This window comes from Lepus europaeus, chromosome X, assembly GCF_033115175.1.
Source record: "Lepus europaeus isolate LE1 chromosome X, mLepTim1.pri, whole genome shotgun sequence".
NCBI lineage: Eukaryota > Metazoa > Chordata > Mammalia > Lagomorpha > Leporidae > Lepus > Lepus europaeus.
The window spans coordinates 34,354,394-34,372,493 of record NC_084850.1 but is presented as its reverse complement, the minus strand read 5'-3'; the positions used below and the strand labels follow the sequence as shown (position 1 = coordinate 34,372,493).

General features: G+C 37.8%; 1 pseudogene; it reads right to left on the bottom strand.

The window, feature by feature from the left end:
* Nucleotides 1-17,777, bottom strand: part of LOC133752549 (MKI67 FHA domain-interacting nucleolar phosphoprotein-like) — a 74,398-nt pseudogene extending 56,621 nt beyond the window's left edge.
* Nucleotides 17,778-18,100: the final 323 nt, after the last annotated feature.

Here is an 18,100-nt window from a genome sequence, read left to right as displayed (position 1 = left end):
ATATGGAAATCCAATTTTCCTAACACCATCTGTTAAAGAGTCTATTGTTTCTCAAGGGATTGATTTTGTCTCTGTTGCCAAAGTCTAGTTTGTTGTAGATTTGTGGATTAATTTCTCTAGTTTCTATTCTGTTCCCTGGGTCTAAATGTCTATTTATGTGCCGGGAACAGGCTGTTTTGATTAAAAGTTCCCTGTAGTATGTCTTGAAATCTGGTGTGATGCCTCTGGCTTTTTGTTTGTTGTTGTTGTTAAAGATTGCTTTAGCTATTTGGTGTATCTTGTTTTATAATATAACATTTTGCTTCATTTTTTCCTAGAGAAAAATGTGGTTATTTTTATTGGTATATCATTGAATCTGTAAATTGCTTTTGGTAGTATAGACATTTTGAAGATATTAATTCTTCCAATCCATGAACATGAAAGATTTTTCCATTTTTGTGTCTTCTATTTATTTCTTTAATGTCTTATAACTTTCATCATAGTTCACCCACGCTGCCATATTAATTGCACATAGGATCTGTGTAGTCCTCAGTATGAGCACAGGTCCTTCTGCAATGACCCACTCCAGGCATTCAGTTGCTCTGAGCCTCTGGTGCCAGACCCATTGATTACCCAGAGACCAAGCTACACCCTATGCCCAATTATACAGTCAGTGTTCCCAAAGACAAAGCACACCAAGGATCACAATCGGGTTGCACAGGATCTGGGGACCAGATTTTTAAAATTTTCTGCTTCAGGTGTTAGCCCACAGAAGCTTAGGTGAATCCTGCTGGCTCATATGGAGAGTGTGGGTATAGCTCTGGAGTTAATACCCAAAAAACCCACTGTTGCAGCATGCAAGGTATCTCTTTTGTACCACATGATGTCCTGATTCTAACCATGATACTGGTAGGAGCAGGATTTAGGCACACTGTATGGCTTTTCACTACCAAATATGGTGCTGTGTGTAGGTGGTGGAGGTTTGGGAAGGAAGGCAACATGGTGTCTCTGTTCCAAGCATGACAGTTATTCAGATCCCAATCAGCTTTTGAGGCTGAAGCAAAAGTCAATGGATGACTGTGGAATTCCCTCTCAGATAAAACTGCAAGCAGTGGGGCACACAGCAATTTCTTCCTAAATGAGGTGGTAAGATGGCAGCTCACACCCAGCAATTAGCACTACAGTGTGGCTGACTACAGCATGTCTCTGCCTTTTTCCTCTTATCCCATGGAATCGTCTTTTTTTTCTACTTCTTCACTGAAAACTTCAATCATTCAGGCCCCTGGAAATGTAGTCCTTCCTTTGTTATTTTCATATCCCAGAGAAGTTTAAGTTAATGTGGCTATACTCTATTTAGTCACCCCAGACCTCCATAGTATGTATTTTTTTTTTTTTTGATAATGGAAACATCTAAGCTAGGGAATATTTTACAGTAGGTTAGCCTGTTCTTGTATGTGGCATGTCCCCATCTATCATTTTAGCTAGTGCACCTTGTTAGTAAAGTCCCATAGTTTTTAAGAAGGTAGTGAATTGCTCTAACCACAATGCTCATAAAAGATGACCTTTTAAACTTGGGATAAATCATTCATCATGTGTATCAACTGAAACTTTGTAGAACAGATCTATGGCAGCCCAAACTTCAGAAAGGGATACCTCTGCTTCCTTTCCCATTTCCAAACTGGCAGATCATTGGGAATGATAATAATTGTAAAAAATTCATTCAATTGCAACAACTTAAGATACTGTTTGTAACATATAATAGTTAAAATCTATTAAACATAGGTCCTGGTTGAGCTAAAGATTTTCTGTATGAAAAGGATCTTAGAGATCATGGAGTCCAATGGCCTTCAATTCCTACTTGTGTATTAAGAGAAAGAGAAGCACCTCATCTTTTCTACCTTTGTCACTTAAATATCTGACGTAATACCTGCCACAAGTGGTATTAAATACAGTCTATAGAGCTGTTTCATACTGAGGATTGTGAGAGACCTGTCCAAAAGTACACATCTAATACTGGAAGAAAAGACTGGATTAGCACTCTTGTCTTACACTTGGTACCTGTGGTTGTAGCTCCTTAGAACAGATCAGGTTGTTGGATGAAAGACACACTTTGAACCCCTGGAACATTACTCTATAAAACCAAAGTCTACTTAACTGTAGGTAATTGCTATGGTAGATATTCATCTCTGAAACTGCATGGTAACAGAACTTGGAGCATTTAATTCCAGGTACATCTCTTAACTTTTGGAGAGTCATGTACACTTTGCAATTTGAAAACAATCTATACCTGAGAAACTCAATTTCTTTCTTTAGGGCTAAACAGTTTTTAAAATGTATGAACATAAGAAAATTCATCTGGAAAGGACAATGTCCTCATATTCACATTCTCCAGGAGTTTTAGATAAAAAGATACCACTCTTCATTTTAGCACTAATTTATTATTCTAAGAGTATTGTCTATTTGACCAGAAGGACTACAAAGAAAGAGTGAAAAGCATATAAAGTTATAACAAGACATTGTTTCTAACATATGGCAAGCAGTAAGCGATACTTCAAGAAATAGCCAGATAGCCTCAGGAAAGCAATGCCTTTGCTCAAATTAGTATTATTGAAATTATTAACTTCTAAATTACTTCTAGAAGGAGCTACTTTGTATTTGACCAGACTTCTGTATTTAAGTGGTAAAGTAAGCCAATGAATTACCAAGCAGCTTGAATAATTGTGGAGTGGGAAATGGAAATGTTTGAGGTACTTTTGACTATATAGCCATCATAGTGATGAATTAAGCAATATAATAAGATGATTAATATAATAAATTAAGCAGTGTAATAAGGTATATGCCAGTCTTTGTCTCATCCATTCACTATCACCTGCAGTTTTTAGAATTTTCTACGAATAGAATCAGCAATGCTAAGTACTTGAGTGAGTTATGTCAAAAGCAGCCAAAAATATCAATAATAGTGAGAGTCTTAGGTGCCAGGCATTGTTCAAAACTCTTGTGATGATGAACACTTAATCTTTACAAAAACCCTATGAGGCAGAAACATTCCCCCATTTTACAGAGGAGTAAGCTGAGGCACAAACGGATGTAATAACTTGACTAGGTATCTTAGTTAAGAAATTTCTAGCTACAGTAATATACACATGCCACCTCAAATTTCAGTGACTTAACAGAATAGAGATTTATTTCTTGCACTGTGAAAATTTCTACAGATTGAAAAAAGGCAAAGTATCCAGATTAAAGTCAATTGACTCATATTTAATAAATTTTCAACTCAAAATTATTTTTGTGAAACAGATATTTTAACACCTACATTTCAATATATTTTATTTATAAAAGATGAATGCATTTCATGTATTTCATATACACAGATTTAGGAGAATTGTGATACTTCCCAACCTACCCTCTCTCCCTGCAACACTCCTACTCTTCTCCTTCCTTTCTTTAAATTTTTATACTGACATACATTCAGTTTATTTTATAATAATAAGTTTAACCCTCCACTAACTAAAAAATTCAGCAAATAGTAGGAAGAAAAAAAACACTGTTCCTCAACAGTAGAGACAAGGGATATGAAAAATAACCAGGGGCTGGTGCTGTGGCGTTGTGGGTAAAGTCACCGCCAGCAGTGTAGCCATCCCATATGGGTGCCCGTTCAAGACCCGGCTGCTCTGCTTCCAATCCAGCTCTCTGCTATGGCCTGGGAAAGCAGTGGAAGATGGCCCAAGTCCTTGGGCACCTGTACCCGCATTGGAGACCCAGAAGAAGCTTGTAGCTTCAGATCGGCTCAGCTCCAGCCACTGTGGCCAACTGGTGAGTGAACCAGTGGACAGATGGAAGATCCTCTCCCCTGTCCCCTGTCCCCTGTCCCCTCTCCCCTCTCCTTCTCTCTCTATGTAACTTTCAAATAAGTAAATCTTAAAAAATAATCAATATCAATTTCACTCATATACCTACATTTTGTATCAAAAGTTAGTTACATCCCTGAACCAAAGTAAGAATACCTCATCTTCATGGTTTTGGTAATGGCAAGGTAAGAAATGTGTTAAAATTATTGTTATATCTAAATACATACACAGATACACATACACATAAATGTATATATTTAAATACATATTAATAATATAATACATATATGTAAATACAAGTTTTAAACTCAGAAATAAGATGTACCATAATAAAATTGGTTAGGTATTCCTTATCTGTAATTCTTAGGACAGACATGTTTCCCAAATCACAGTATTTTTGTGTTTTGGAATATTTTCATAGACTTTTTGTTTGATCATGGTTAAGCATATGATTATAAAATAAACTGAAAGTATGTCATTGAGCATCCCTAATCTGAAAATTCCAATTTTTAAATGCTTCAAAATTGGAAAAATAGCATGTGGACACTCCAAAAGATTAAGATTTTAAACCATTTCAGATATTAGATTTTGGATTAGAAGTCTTCAACCTGCAATTGAATTTTAGGCATGCTAGTTATATTTATGTGTCTTACTTAGATAGTCTCACTATTCTACTAAGGTAAGTAGTAGTAGTATCTGCACTAAAATTGCAGTTTTCTTTTTTTTTTTAAATTAAACTTTTATTTAATGAATATAAATTTCTAAGTACAGCTTATGGGTTACAATGGCTTCCCCCTCACAAAACTTCCCTCCCACCCGCAACCCTCCCCTTTCCCGCTCCCTCTCCCCTTCCAATCACATCATGATTCATTTTCAATTCTCTTTATATACAGAAGATCAGTTTAGTATATATTAGGTAACGATTTCAACAGTTTGCCGCCATATAGCAACACATAGTGAAAAAGAAAAAAAAATACTGTTTGAGTACTAGTTATAGCATTAAATAAGAGTGTACAGCACATTAAAGACAGAGATCCTACATAATATTTTTTTTAAATTAATTAAATTTCTATGCCATTTCCAATCTGAAACAGTATTTTTACACTTTGTGTTTCTGCGTGGGTACAAACTGATGTGATCTTTACTAAAATTGCAGTTTTCTTTAAGAGGTTTTAAAAAGTACTTTATACTAAGATGAGACACATATTACAGAAGCACACTGAAGAGACATAGCATACTGAGTTATAATGAAAAAACAACAGCGAAGTATACAGTAAGTAGGAAAAAAAAACCTCCCTTTCAGACCAAAGGGAAAGAAAGTTTTAAAGTGAGAATATAATTTTCCTCATGGGCATTGTCTACCTTAGAAAAACTACTACAGAACATGCCTGTGACTATAGACTTGTAGTTCAGGCCACCGAAGATTAGAGATGGGACACGGGCACTCCCTTGACTTGCATCGTCTGGTCTGCTTTAACACAAACCAGGAGGAAAAGAAAGCTAGGCATCAGAAGCAATGGGTGGCAGGCCTATTAATGGCTGATCTGTACAGTGATCTGCCCTCAAGGAGACCCAACAGGCCAGTCCACTGCAGTGGCTTTCAATGTGGTAAGCCTGGGCTTCAGCAGAAGTCAGCTTGTGAAGAGCCCTGGCAGCTCTGCCAAGAGTTGGATCACTGGAAATGGACCTGCCCTGGAGTCGAAGGATGCCCAGGTCAGAGCCACAGATCTTATTGGCTCTAAGCTGAAAAGCCCTTCACTCAGCCCAACTTCCAAAGTGACCACTGCAGTTGAGGGGACAGCCAAGTAGGGTCAGCAACATTGCAGGCAGAACTGTAAATTTCTTGTTAGAGATGCCCCCTGCCTTTACCTGGCCAGCTCTCCTCCCAGGCCAGCCAAGTAATGAAAGTCAACAGAGTGCCTTCCCCTAGGAGGTTCACACCTCCCTTAGGATATACCCCATGTGAAGAGATAGATAGGTCTGGGCCTCTTAACTTACAAGGCCTAAAGCCCACCAGATTATTATCAAGCCCCTTCTATCAGTTCTATTTGCCTCTCAACCAGAAAAATTACTTGTAGCTTAAACAGCACCTTTCTTAGCTCCTCTAATAATGACTCTGTCCTTTGTTCTAGACCCTGTCTAGTGCACTTGGGCCTCATTCCTTTGTAATCATAACCTCTACTCTACCACCAATGGCTCTACTCCCAACCTGTGTGTACTGATGGTCCTCTTCCCCACTTAATGCTGTATAATTGTTCAGACCTGGTTAAGGCCACTCTTAGGATCATTGGTTACTATCCTCAACCTGTCTTTTATGACCTTGTCTAAATATGATCAGAGTCGGGGAACTTGGAAGGCTTCCATAGCCTTGGCAACTCATGACGACAGCCTAGGGTGGTTACTGGCGCCATAAACTAGAGTGTCAATTTGTTGGGTCAACAACAGGAGCCACTGTGCGCTTGCTCCTGATGTGGGATCTCTGTCCTTAATGTACTGTACATTTTGATTTAATGCTATAACTAGTACTCAAACAGTATGTTTCACTTTGTGTTTCTATGTGGGTGCAAACTGTTGAAGTATTTATACTAAATTGATCTTCTGTATATAAATAGAATTGAAAATGAATCTTGATGTGAATGGAAGGGGAGAGGGGGCGGGAGAGGGGAGGGTTGCGGGTGGGAGGGAAATTATGGGAAGGGGAAGCCATTGTAATCCATAAGCTGTATACTGGAAATTTATATTCATTAAATAAAAGTTAAAAAAAATAAAAAAAAAAAACAAAAAAAAAAAACAATGGAAACAGTATCATACCAGCCACACCAGAAATCCTTCCATCTTTACTACATAATCAGAAACTTCTCATTTTCCCTTTGGTTGTATAGTAATCACTTCCCTGTCTTTATTTACAGTTTTATTCATTTTTGTAAAAATTATGTTTTAAAAATTTAATGTATTTGTCACCCCCTGACACTTTGATTTTATTAAAATTTATCTGATAGAGAACTCAAAAAACATATTGAATGCTCCATGCAATTAAGCAAATTTCCAGCAAATTGGCAGCTTGACCTGAAGTCCAGCTTAGGTTAAACTTTGTTCTTTTAGTAAAGGCATACTGGATTTCATGTTCTTTAATCATCAGGCCCATGACGTTTGGTTCTATTTTGGTGACGTGAGCAATTGTTAATGCTTATTGTTATATTGAGTAATCAATTAAAATTAAAATTGTGATCATTTTCATTCTGTTCAGTTTACTCATTTATAACTAAATGCATTCTTCATTGCCACGCCCACAGCTGTGATACCCACGTGGCAAGATGTTGCTGCGTCGGGGATCTAAAAAGCTACAGGGTCTGAGGTGAGCGCTCTGTGGAGTGTAGCCTCAGGCGATTCCCGTACAGTCCGCGGTTGTAATGACCCCCGACTCACATTAGGGGAGCCGAAGACTGTCCTTACTAATTTTTGGGGACACCGTGTCTCTGCTCTGCTGATGATCTCATTATGCATTATCTACCAGCTGTGTTTACACTTTACTGCTTACCCTCATAATTCTCAAAAACTAAAAAATCAAGAAAAAGAAGTTTCCTGTAAGCCAGGAATGCAAGTCAAAACATATCATTAGGTTCCCATTGTAGTAACAAAAAAATGTTAAGGTTACTCAGAGGTTATCTCCAGGTACCTAGAGGGCAAGCAAAACCTTGGACAGTTATTCCCCTAAACAGTTCAGAAAACAAAAACTAAGCCAAAGGTCAATTCTCATCCTCAGTAAATGAAACTAAGCCAAAGGTCAATTCTCATCCTCAGTAAACAAAACTAAACCAAAGGTCAATTCTCATCCTCCGTAAATTGTCTAAAAACAATGTCCCCACTATGTTCCTCATAAAACCACTCATATGACATCATTGTTTTAACTCATTTTGTCAACCTTTGTGATAAAAGTTTTACATTTGCCTGCAGCATTGTTCTTTACTATATAAACCCAAGCCTTACTACAATAAATCGCAGCAGTAACATACACATAACGTGTGTGTCTGTCTGTCATTTCCCCGCCGATTCCTGATTCTCCTACGAGCCTTCGCCCCTTGTTCTCCCCGGTCTGTGTCTCCGCGAGAGCCGGTCCGCGGCACTTCATCATCTAATTGATTAAGAAAGTATCAAATTTACCTCCTAAGTATTTAAATATAACAGAAAGATGAAGTTCTAAAGGTGAACAATTCACTTATGTAATATAATTATTTACTCATAGATTTAATATATTAGGTTCCATTCTATTATTTGTTTTGAAATTATAATTTTGTATATATGTATCTTAATATTTGAAATCTCAAACATTTTAAGTGTGAAATTCAGTTAAGTGACATTAATTGCATAGACAATATGGTATAATCATCATCACTATCTAATTCCAGTTTATATAAATTTGGATGATAGAATGTTGGATGATGTCAAATGCCTTTTGTACATAAAGGATCAGATCACATGATTTTCTTCTTATTTCTCTTATTGTGGTATCATTAGTTGATTTTCTTATGTTGAAGCAACTTTCTGTTCTTGCGATAAATGCCAATCTACATTAAATATACTACTGGAATCAATTTACAATTATTTTATTAAGGATTTTTGCTTTTTTTTAATTTTTAAATTTTTGACAGGCAGAGTGGACAGTGAGAGAGAGACAGAGAGAAAGGTCTTCCTTTTGCCGTTGGTTCACCCTCCAATGGCCGCCACGGTTGGCGCGCTGTGGCCGGCGCACCACGCTGATCCGATGGCAGGAGCCAGGTGCTTCTCCTGGTCTCCCATAGGGTGCAGGACCCAAGCACTTGGGCCATCCTCCACTGCACTCCCTGGCCACAGCAGAGAGCTGGCCTGGAAGGGGGGCAACCGGGACAGGATTGGTGCCCCGACCGGGACTAGAACCCGGTGTGCCGGCGCCGCAAGGCGGAGGATTAGCCTATTGAGCCACGGCGCCGGCCTGATTTTTGCATTTTTTATTAATGGTATTGGTCTATAAATTGCTTCTGGTGTGTGTGTGTGTGTGTGTGTGTAAGGGGGAGAGAGAGAGAGAGAGTGAGTGAGTGAGCAAGCCAGCTCTGTTCCTGTAATTCATTTCCTAAAACCCGCAATTGTCATAATTAGGCAAGGAGCTGGAAATGATATCCAGGTCTCTCACATGGTTGACAGAGATTCAAATAATTGAGCCATCACCTGTTGTCAACCAGGGTGTATATTACTAGGAAACTGCATCAAGAGTGGAGCTGGGACTTTAATTCAGGTACTATGATATGGGATGCACTTTTCCAAAAGTTTCTTGTAAATGTTTTACTTTTGTTTCCTTGGACTTTCCCAATGTCCCCTGCAGGAAGAAAGCTGGTTTTTCTCAACCATGAAAATCAAAGGCATACCAAAACTCTCCTTTTCAAAGGAGCAAATATCTGACTCAGAGAAAATTATCACAATTGAGAGCTAAGTATATTCATTCGTATGATTACATAGCTTTTTATCATTTTTATGTGCTAAGAACAAATCATACAAGGGAACACACACATGTAATTACTCTAACCTTTGACGTTCAACTGGAGAAAAGATTTCTTTGTTTGGCTTCTAACTCAACTTGTGAAGTAACAAGAACATTTATGTTGTAAAGTGCTGCAATGTTTTTATTACATTTTTTCTGACACTGTTGTTGGGAAAACACATATGTACATGTAAAAAAAACTGTTCTTACTAGCCTTCAATTTTACCTATGTTCTTCGTATTTCTGAATTGATGTACAGCATTATCATTGTATTCCTTCTTTGGTTCAGGGATGTAACTAACTTTTGAAACAAAATGTAGGTATTTGAGTGGAATTGATATTTTCAAAAAAATACTCCTCAACTTGGGTCCTCCAAGATGCCTCTAACAAAGAAGGGTGATGAGAAGAAGGGCCATCTGCCATCAATGAAGTGGTAACCCGAATGTATATCATCAACATTCACAAGCACATCCATGGAATGGGTGAGATCCAGAAGTTTTCCATGAAAAAGATGGGGACTTCTGATATGTGCAATCATGCTAGGCTCAACAAAGCTATCTGGGTGAAAGGAATAAGGGATGCTGCAAACCACATCCACATGTGATTATCCAGAAAGCATTATGCTTTACACTCTGGTTATCTATGTGCCTGTCACCACTTTCAAAAATCTACAGACAATCAACGTCAGTGAGAACTGGTTAAAGTTGTAAAACTGCCTTTGTATTCTGCTTTTCCTTTTCTAGCTGCAACATAAGCAACACAATGTGTGTGTGTGTGTGTGTGTCCTAAAGCAGTACCAGGTTATATGAACATTTGAAAACTTCACAGACAAGGATACCTATGTTCCCCTCCCCCATTCTCTAGAGCTTGATTATTTGGACAGGGAGTGTCTAGCAGTTTTGAGATGGAAAGAAAGATGCTGATATATTTACTTGCATGTTTCAGTTAATTCTAAGATAAATATTATTTTCCAGAGACAGATTTCAATGACCATTCCCTTTTTTACATTTTAATAAGCAATTGTGAAACTGTTGCACCTTAGATTTAAAAAAAATCAATTTTTTATATATAGTGTGCCTTTTTCTACCTTTTTCTGATTTGCTTATTGCCTAAAGAAAATCTGTTTTGGCTCATAGACCTTAAGTGGACAGTCACATGTTTTGTCCATAATCTTCTGTCTTAGGCATCTACAGGTCACCTCAGCTTCAATCATTTTCAAGCAAAGCCTGCCACCATTTCCAGCCTGAGCTCTGAGTTAGATAAATCAAGGATGATTGCCTTGTGCCTGTCCTTCAGATATCCTCCATACAGGATAAGGCCAAATAAGTGATAATTTATGAATCAGTTTTTTTCTACTTTTGTTCTATCTAGGCAATAGTACCCCACACTAGGAATGCAGATTTCCATCTTCAAGACTCTTACCATGCTGGGGAGGGAATATGTCAGGATGTAGCATAAGCAATACAAAACTTTCCTTTTGTTTTAAAGTTGTCTTTTCTAATTCACTATTGGCTTGTTTGCTATATACCTAAGTTTTTCAGAGCTCTGACATATGTTTCTGACAATTTGTTCTTTGATGTTTCTGTGGGGGGAATAAGAGCTTGGAGTTTCAATGACATTTGCTAATGTTACCTCCATATTTTAGTGATTTTTGAAGTTAACACTTTCCCAGATTTGGCAAATTTGAGTTTTGTTTTTTTTTAAATTTGAGTTTTTTTTCAACATAACCCTAATGTTTTTTTATTTTTTTAATTAATGCATTTTTACATAGATACAACTTTAGGAATATACTGGTTCTTTCCCCCATAACCGCCCCCACCAACACCCATCCCACATCCTTCTCACTCTCCCATCTCATTCTTCATTATAGTTCATTTTTTTCTTTTTTTAACTTTTATTTAGTAAATATAAATTTCCAAAGTACAGTTTATGGATTACAATGGCTTCCCCCCATAATTTCCCTCCCACTCACACCTCTCCCATCTCCTGCTCCCTCTCCCATTCCATTCACATCAAGATTTATTTTCAATTATCTTTATATACAGAAGATCAATTTAGTACATATTAAGTAAAGATTTCATCAGTATGCACCCACATAGAAACACAAAGTGTAAAATACTGTTTCAGTACTAGTTATAGCATTAATTCACATTGAACTACACATTAAGGACAGAGATCCTACATGAGGCGTAAGTGCAAAGTGACTGCTGTTGTTGACTTAACAAATTGACACTCTTAGTTATGGCGTCAGTAATTTCCCGAGGCTCTTGTCATGAGTTGCCAAGGTTATGGAAGCCTGTTGAGTTCTCTGACTTCTATCTTACTTAGACAAGGTCATAAGTAAAGTGGAGGTTCACTCCTCCCTTCCGAGAAAGGTACAGCCTTTTTTGATGGCCTGTTCTTTCTACTGGGATCTCACTTGCAGAGATCTTTCATTTAGGTCCTCTTTTTTATTTTTTGCCAGAGTGTCTTAGCTTTCCATGCCTAAAATACTCTCATGGGCTCTTCAGCCAGATGTGAATGCCTTAAGGGCTGATTCTGAGGCCACAGTGCTGTTTATGACATCTGCCATTCTGTGAGTCTGCTGTGTATCCCACTTCCCATGTTGGATCATTCTCTCCCCTTTTTATTCTATCAGATAGTATTAGCAGGCACTAGTCTTGTTTATATGATCCCTTTGACTCTTAGACCTATCAGTATGATCAATTGTGGTCTGAAATTGATCACTTGGACTAGTGAGATGGCATTGGTACATGCCATCTTGATGAGATTGAATTAGAATCCCCTCGCACATTTCTAACGCTACCATTTGGGGCAAATCCAATTGAGCATGTCCCAAATTGTGCATCTGTTCCCTCTCTTATTCCCACTCTTATATTTAACAGGGATCAGTTAAATTTAAACACCTAAGAATAATTGTGTGTTAGAGTTCAACCAATAGTATTAAGTAGAACAAAAAATACTAAAGGGATAAAGTATTAAGTCGTACATGAACAGTCAGGATGAGGGCCGATCAAGTCACTCTTTCACATAGTGACCATTTCATATCAACAGGTTTCCTTTTTGGTGCTCGGTTAGTTGTCACCGATCAGGGAGAAATATGATATTTGTCCCTCTGGGACTGGCTTATTTCACTCAGCATGATGTGCTCCATATTCCTACATTTTGCTGCAAATGACCGGATTTCATCATTTTTGACTGCTGTATAGTATTCTATAGAGTACATGTCCCATGTTTTCTTTATCCAGTCTACTGTTCATGGGCATTTAGGTTGATTCCAGGTCTTAGCTATTGTGAATTGAGCTGCAATAAACATTAAGGTGCAGACAGCTTTTTGTTTGCCAATATAATTTCCTTTGGGATGGATGGGTTGTATGATAGGGTTATATTCAGGTTTCTGAGCAATCTCCAGACTGACTTCCATAGTGGCTTTAGCAGATTACATTCCCACCAACAGAGGGTGAGTGTCCCTTTTTTCCCACATCCTTCCCAGCATCTGTAGTTGGTAGATTTCTGTATGTGAGCCATTCTGAACGGGGTGAGGTGAAACCTCATTGTGATTTTGATTTGCATTTCCCTGATTGCTAGTGATCCTGAACATTTTTTAATGTGTCTGTTGGCCATTTGGATTTCCTCTTTTGAAAAATGTCTATTGAAGTCCTTGGCCCATCAAATGAGTAGGTTGTTTGATTTGTTGTTGTGGAGTTTCTTGATTTCTTTGTAGATTCTGGTTATTATCCCTTTATCTGTTGCATAGTTTGCAAATATTTTTCCCGTTCTGTTGGTTGCCTCTTCACTATCCTGACTGTTTCTTTTGCAGTACAGAAACTTCTCAATTTGATACAATCCCAAATGTTAATTTTGGCTTTGACTGCTTGTGCTTCTGGAGTTTTTCCAAGAAGTCTTTGCCTGTACCTATATCTTGCAGAGTTTCTCCAATATACTCTAATAATATGATGGTATTGGGTCGTAGATTTAGATCTTTCATCCATGTTGAGTGGATTTTTGTGTAAGGTGTAAGGTAGGGGTCTTGCTTCATGCTTATGCATGTGGAAATCCAGTTTTCCCAGCACCAGTTATTGAGTAGACTATCCTTACTCCAGGGATTGGTTTGGAACCTTGATCCAATATAAGTTGGCTGTAAATGTTTAGATTGATTTCTGGTGTTTCTATTCTGTTCCATTGGTCTATCCATCTATTTCTGTACCAGTACCATGCTGTTTTGATTAAAACTGCCCTGTAGTATGTCCTGAAATATGGTATTGTGATTCCTCTGGCTTTATTTTTGTTGTACAAGATTGCTTTAGCTATTCGAGGTCTCCTGTGTATCAATATGAATTTCAGCATCATTTTTTCCAGATCTGAGAAGAATGTCTTTGGTATCTTGATTGGTACCGCATTGAATGTATAAACTGCTTTTGGGAGAATGGACATTTTGTTGATATTGATTCTTCCAATCCATGAGCATGGAAGATTTTTCCATTTTTTTGTATCCTCTTATTTCTTTAAGGTTTTGTAATTCTCATCATCGAGATCTTTAACATCCTTGGTTAAGTTTATTCCAAGGTATTTGTTTTTGTGGCTATTGTGAATTGGATTGATCTTTGCAGTTCTTTCTCAGCCATGGCATTGCCTGTGTATAAAAAAGCTGTTGATTTTTGTGCATTGATTTCATATCCTGCTACTTTGCCAAACTATTCTATGAGTCCCAATAGTCTCTTAGTAGAGTTCGTTGGATCCCCTAAATAAAGAATCATATCATCTGCAAAGAGGGATAGTTTGACTTCTTCCTTACCAATTTGTATCCATTTAATTTCTTTTTCTTGCCTAATGGTTGTGACTAAAACTTCCAGAACTATATTGATTAGCAGTGGTGAGAGTGGGCATCCCTGTCTGGCACCAGATCTCAATAGAAATGTTTCCGACTTTTCCCCATTCAATAGGATACTGGCTGTGTGTTTTTCATATATTGCTTTGATTATATTGAGGAATGTTCCTTCTATACCCAGTTTCTTTAGAGTTTTCATCATGAAAGGGTGTTGTATTTTATCGAATGCTTTCTCTGCATCTATTGAGATAATCCTATGTTTTTTCTTCTGCAGTCTGTAAATGTTGTGTATCACATTGTTTGATTTGCGAACATTGAAGCATCCCTGCATACCAGGGATAAATCCCACTTGGTCTGGGTGGATGATCTTTCTGATATGTTGTTGCATTCTATTGGCCTGAATTTTATTGAGGATTTTTGCATCTATGTTCATCAGGGATGTTGGTCTGTAATTTTCTTGCCAGCTTAGCAATTAAGGTGATTCTGGCTTCATAGAAATAATTTGGGAGGATTCCCTATTTTTTGATTGTTCTGAATAGTTTGAGAAGAATGGGAGTTAGTTCTTCTTTAAATGTCTGGTAGAATTCAGCAGTGAATCTATCTGATCCTGGGCTTTTCTTTGTTGGGAGGGTCTTTATTACTGTTTCAATTTCTGTCTCAGTTGTGGGTCTGTTTATGTTTTCTATATCTTGCTGGTTCAATTTAAGTAGGTTGCATGTGCCCAGGAATCTATCCATTTCTGATACATTTCCCTGTTTTCTGGCATACAAGTCCTTTTAGCAATTTCTGGTGATTCTTTTTATTTCTGTGGTGTCTGTTGTTATGTTTTCTTTTCCTCTATGATTTTATTGATTTGGGTCTTTTCTCTTTTTAGTTAGTTGGGCCAATGGTGTGTCAATTTTATTCATTTTTTTTTAAAAACCAGCTCTTCGTTTGGCTGATTCTTTGCAATTTTTTTTGGATTCCATGCTATTGATTTCTTCTCTGATTTTAATTATTTTTCTTCTCCTAATAGATTTGGGTCTGGTTTGCTGCAGTTTTTCTAGATCCTTGAAATGCATTGAAAGTTCATCTACTTGGTGCCTTTCCAATTTCTTGATGTAGGCACCTATTGCTATAAACTTTCCTCTTAACACTGCTTTTGCTGTATTTCATAAGTTTTCATATGTTCTGTTGTTACCCTCATTTACTTCCAGAAAGTTTTTGATTTCTCTTTTGATTTCTTCTATGACCCAATGTTCATTCAGGAGCATGTTGTTCAGTCTCCATGTGTTTCCATGTGCTTTAGGGATTCCTGAGTTGCTAATTTCCAACTTCATTCCACTATGGTCTGAGAAGCTGCATGGTATGATTCTAATTCTTTTGAATTTGCTGAGACTTGCTTTATGGCCTAGTATGTGGTCAGTCATAGAGTATGTTCCATGCACTGCTGAGAAGAATGTAAATTATTTATGTGTAGGATTGAAAGTTCTGTAGATATCTGTTAGATCCATTTGGGCTATAGTGTCAAATCTGCTGTTTCCTTGTTGATGTTCTGTCCGGTTGATCTGTCAATTTCTAAGAATGGAGTATTGAAGTCCCTCAGTACTATTGTATTGGAGTCTAAGTCTCCCTTTATGTCCCTTAACAAATCTTTTAAATAAACCGGTCCCCTGTAATTATGTGCATATACATTTATAGTAGTTACATCTTCCTATTGCATTGATCCCTTAATCATTATATAGTGCCCCTCTTTGTCTCTCTTAACAGTTTTTGTAATAAGTTTATTTTGTCTGATATTTAGATGGCTACACCTGCTCTTTTTTCATTTCTGTTGGCATGGTATATCTTTTTCCAGCCTTTCACTTTCAGTCTGCATTCATCTTTGTTGGAAAGATCTGTTTCTTGTAAGCAGCAAATAGATGGGTTTTGTTCCTTTATCCATTCAGCCAGTCTGTGTTTTTTAGCTGGAGAATTGAGGCCATTAATGTTCAATGTGACTACTGGTAAGTAGTAACTTTCCCTGTCATTTTCCCCAAAATATTTTCTAATATATGCTTTGAACTTCCTGTGATCTTTTACTGTGAGGTTTTCTTCTTTTACCTTGTTTCATATTGAAGGCCATGTTTCTGTGTGTAGCACATCCTTGAGCATCTTTTGAAGGACTGGATGGGGGGTGACAAATTCTTTCAATTTGTGTTTGCTATGAAAGGTCTTATTTCACCTTCATTCACAAATAAGAGGTTTGTAGGACATAATATTCTGGGCTGGCAGTTTTTCTCTCTTAGTACTTTGGCTATGTCTCACCATTCTCTCCTAACCTGTAGGGTTTCTGATGAGAAATCTGCTGTGAGTCTCATTGGAGCTCCTCTGAGAGTAATCTGGCGTTTCTCTCTTGCACATTTTAGAATCTTTTCTTTATGTTTCACTGTGGTGAGTTTGATTACTATGTGTCATGGTGAGGATCTCTTTTGGTCATGTTTACTAGGGGTTCTATGAGCTTCCTGTACTAGGATGTCTCTGTCCTTCTCCAAACACGGAATGTTCTCTGCTAGTATCTCACTAAAAATACCTTCTAATCCTTTCTCTCTCTCCATGCCTTCAGGAACTCCTAGAACCCGAATGTTTAGTTTCTTAATAGTACCCTGTAGATTCCCAAGAATATTTTTTATATTTCTAATTTCCTCTTATTTTCTTTGGTTTGATGATATACTTTCCTGATCTCTGTTTTCTAAGTCCAATATTCTCTCTTCTGCTTCACTGACTCTGTTTTTAAGGCTCTCTAATGTGTTTTTCATTTGATCTATTGAATTCTTCATTTCATTTTGATTTCTCTTCCCTATAACTCTTTCCTGTTCTAGTAGTTTCTTCATTTCATTTGATTCCTCCTTGAGATTTCATTTTCATGAGAGAGTTTTCTATCCTGTCCAGTAAAAATTTCTGTAGTTAAGAATTTGTTTTTGAAAACTTTTAAGTGTTCTTATCATAAATTTTTTGAATTCTGTATCTTGCATTTCTTCTATCTCATCATTTTCATAATCTTGGATGGGGTGTCTTGTTCATTTGGGGGTGTCATAATGTCTTCCTTATTCTTGTTTTCTCTGTTTCTGTGTTGGTTGCTTGGAATTGTGGAGATATTCTTTGGATTCTTCTTTGGTCACTGTGGTGTTTTTTCTCTTTATACTATGACTGTATTAAGTGGATTGTCTGCTTTTGATGGATCCTTAGAGGCTTCTGATGGGTGTTTCCAGAGAGCTCTGGTTCGTCAGGGTTAAGCGTATGCCAAAAGTGACACACTCAGGTTAGGTGTGGTAAATCTCTCTCTCTCTCTCTCTCTCTCTCTCTCTCTCTCTCTCTCTCTCTTTTTTGATTCAGAAGGGAAGTAATTCCGCACAGCTGTGGGTAATTGAATGCAGTCAGTTTCTGATCTCTGGCTCCTGTGGGTATAATATTCATCTGCTCTGTCCCAAGGACCACACAAAGTATTTATGCAGTCCTCTGTGTAAGCTCAAATTTCTCTGCCGTCTCGCACTGGGTTGCCAAAGTTACCAAGTTCGTGTACTCTCCTGAGAGCACTCAAGTCTCCGTGAGTTCTCTCCCACAACTTCAGTCCTTCACAGTCGCAGTTCATTATCTCCACATATTTACCAGGTCCCAAGCTCTTATTATTTTACCCCCCCCAGAGTCAGGTTTTTCTGCTTGGCTAATGGCAGACGAGCCCTTATGCATGTCCAAAATGGCACCTGCTCTTTGTCTTGCTCGCCCTTGAAAGGTAAGTGGAGAGAGAGACTCATGTCCGTACTGGTCCCTTTTTTTCCCTCTCTCCTCTAGTTAGCCTGGTGAACTTTCCCCCACGGGTCCTCAAGCCTCATTCCCTCTAGGCTCCTCCTTCCGCTTTCCCACTGGTGTCTCTGGCTACTGAGGTTTCGGCTCACCTTCCTTTCCAACACTGTG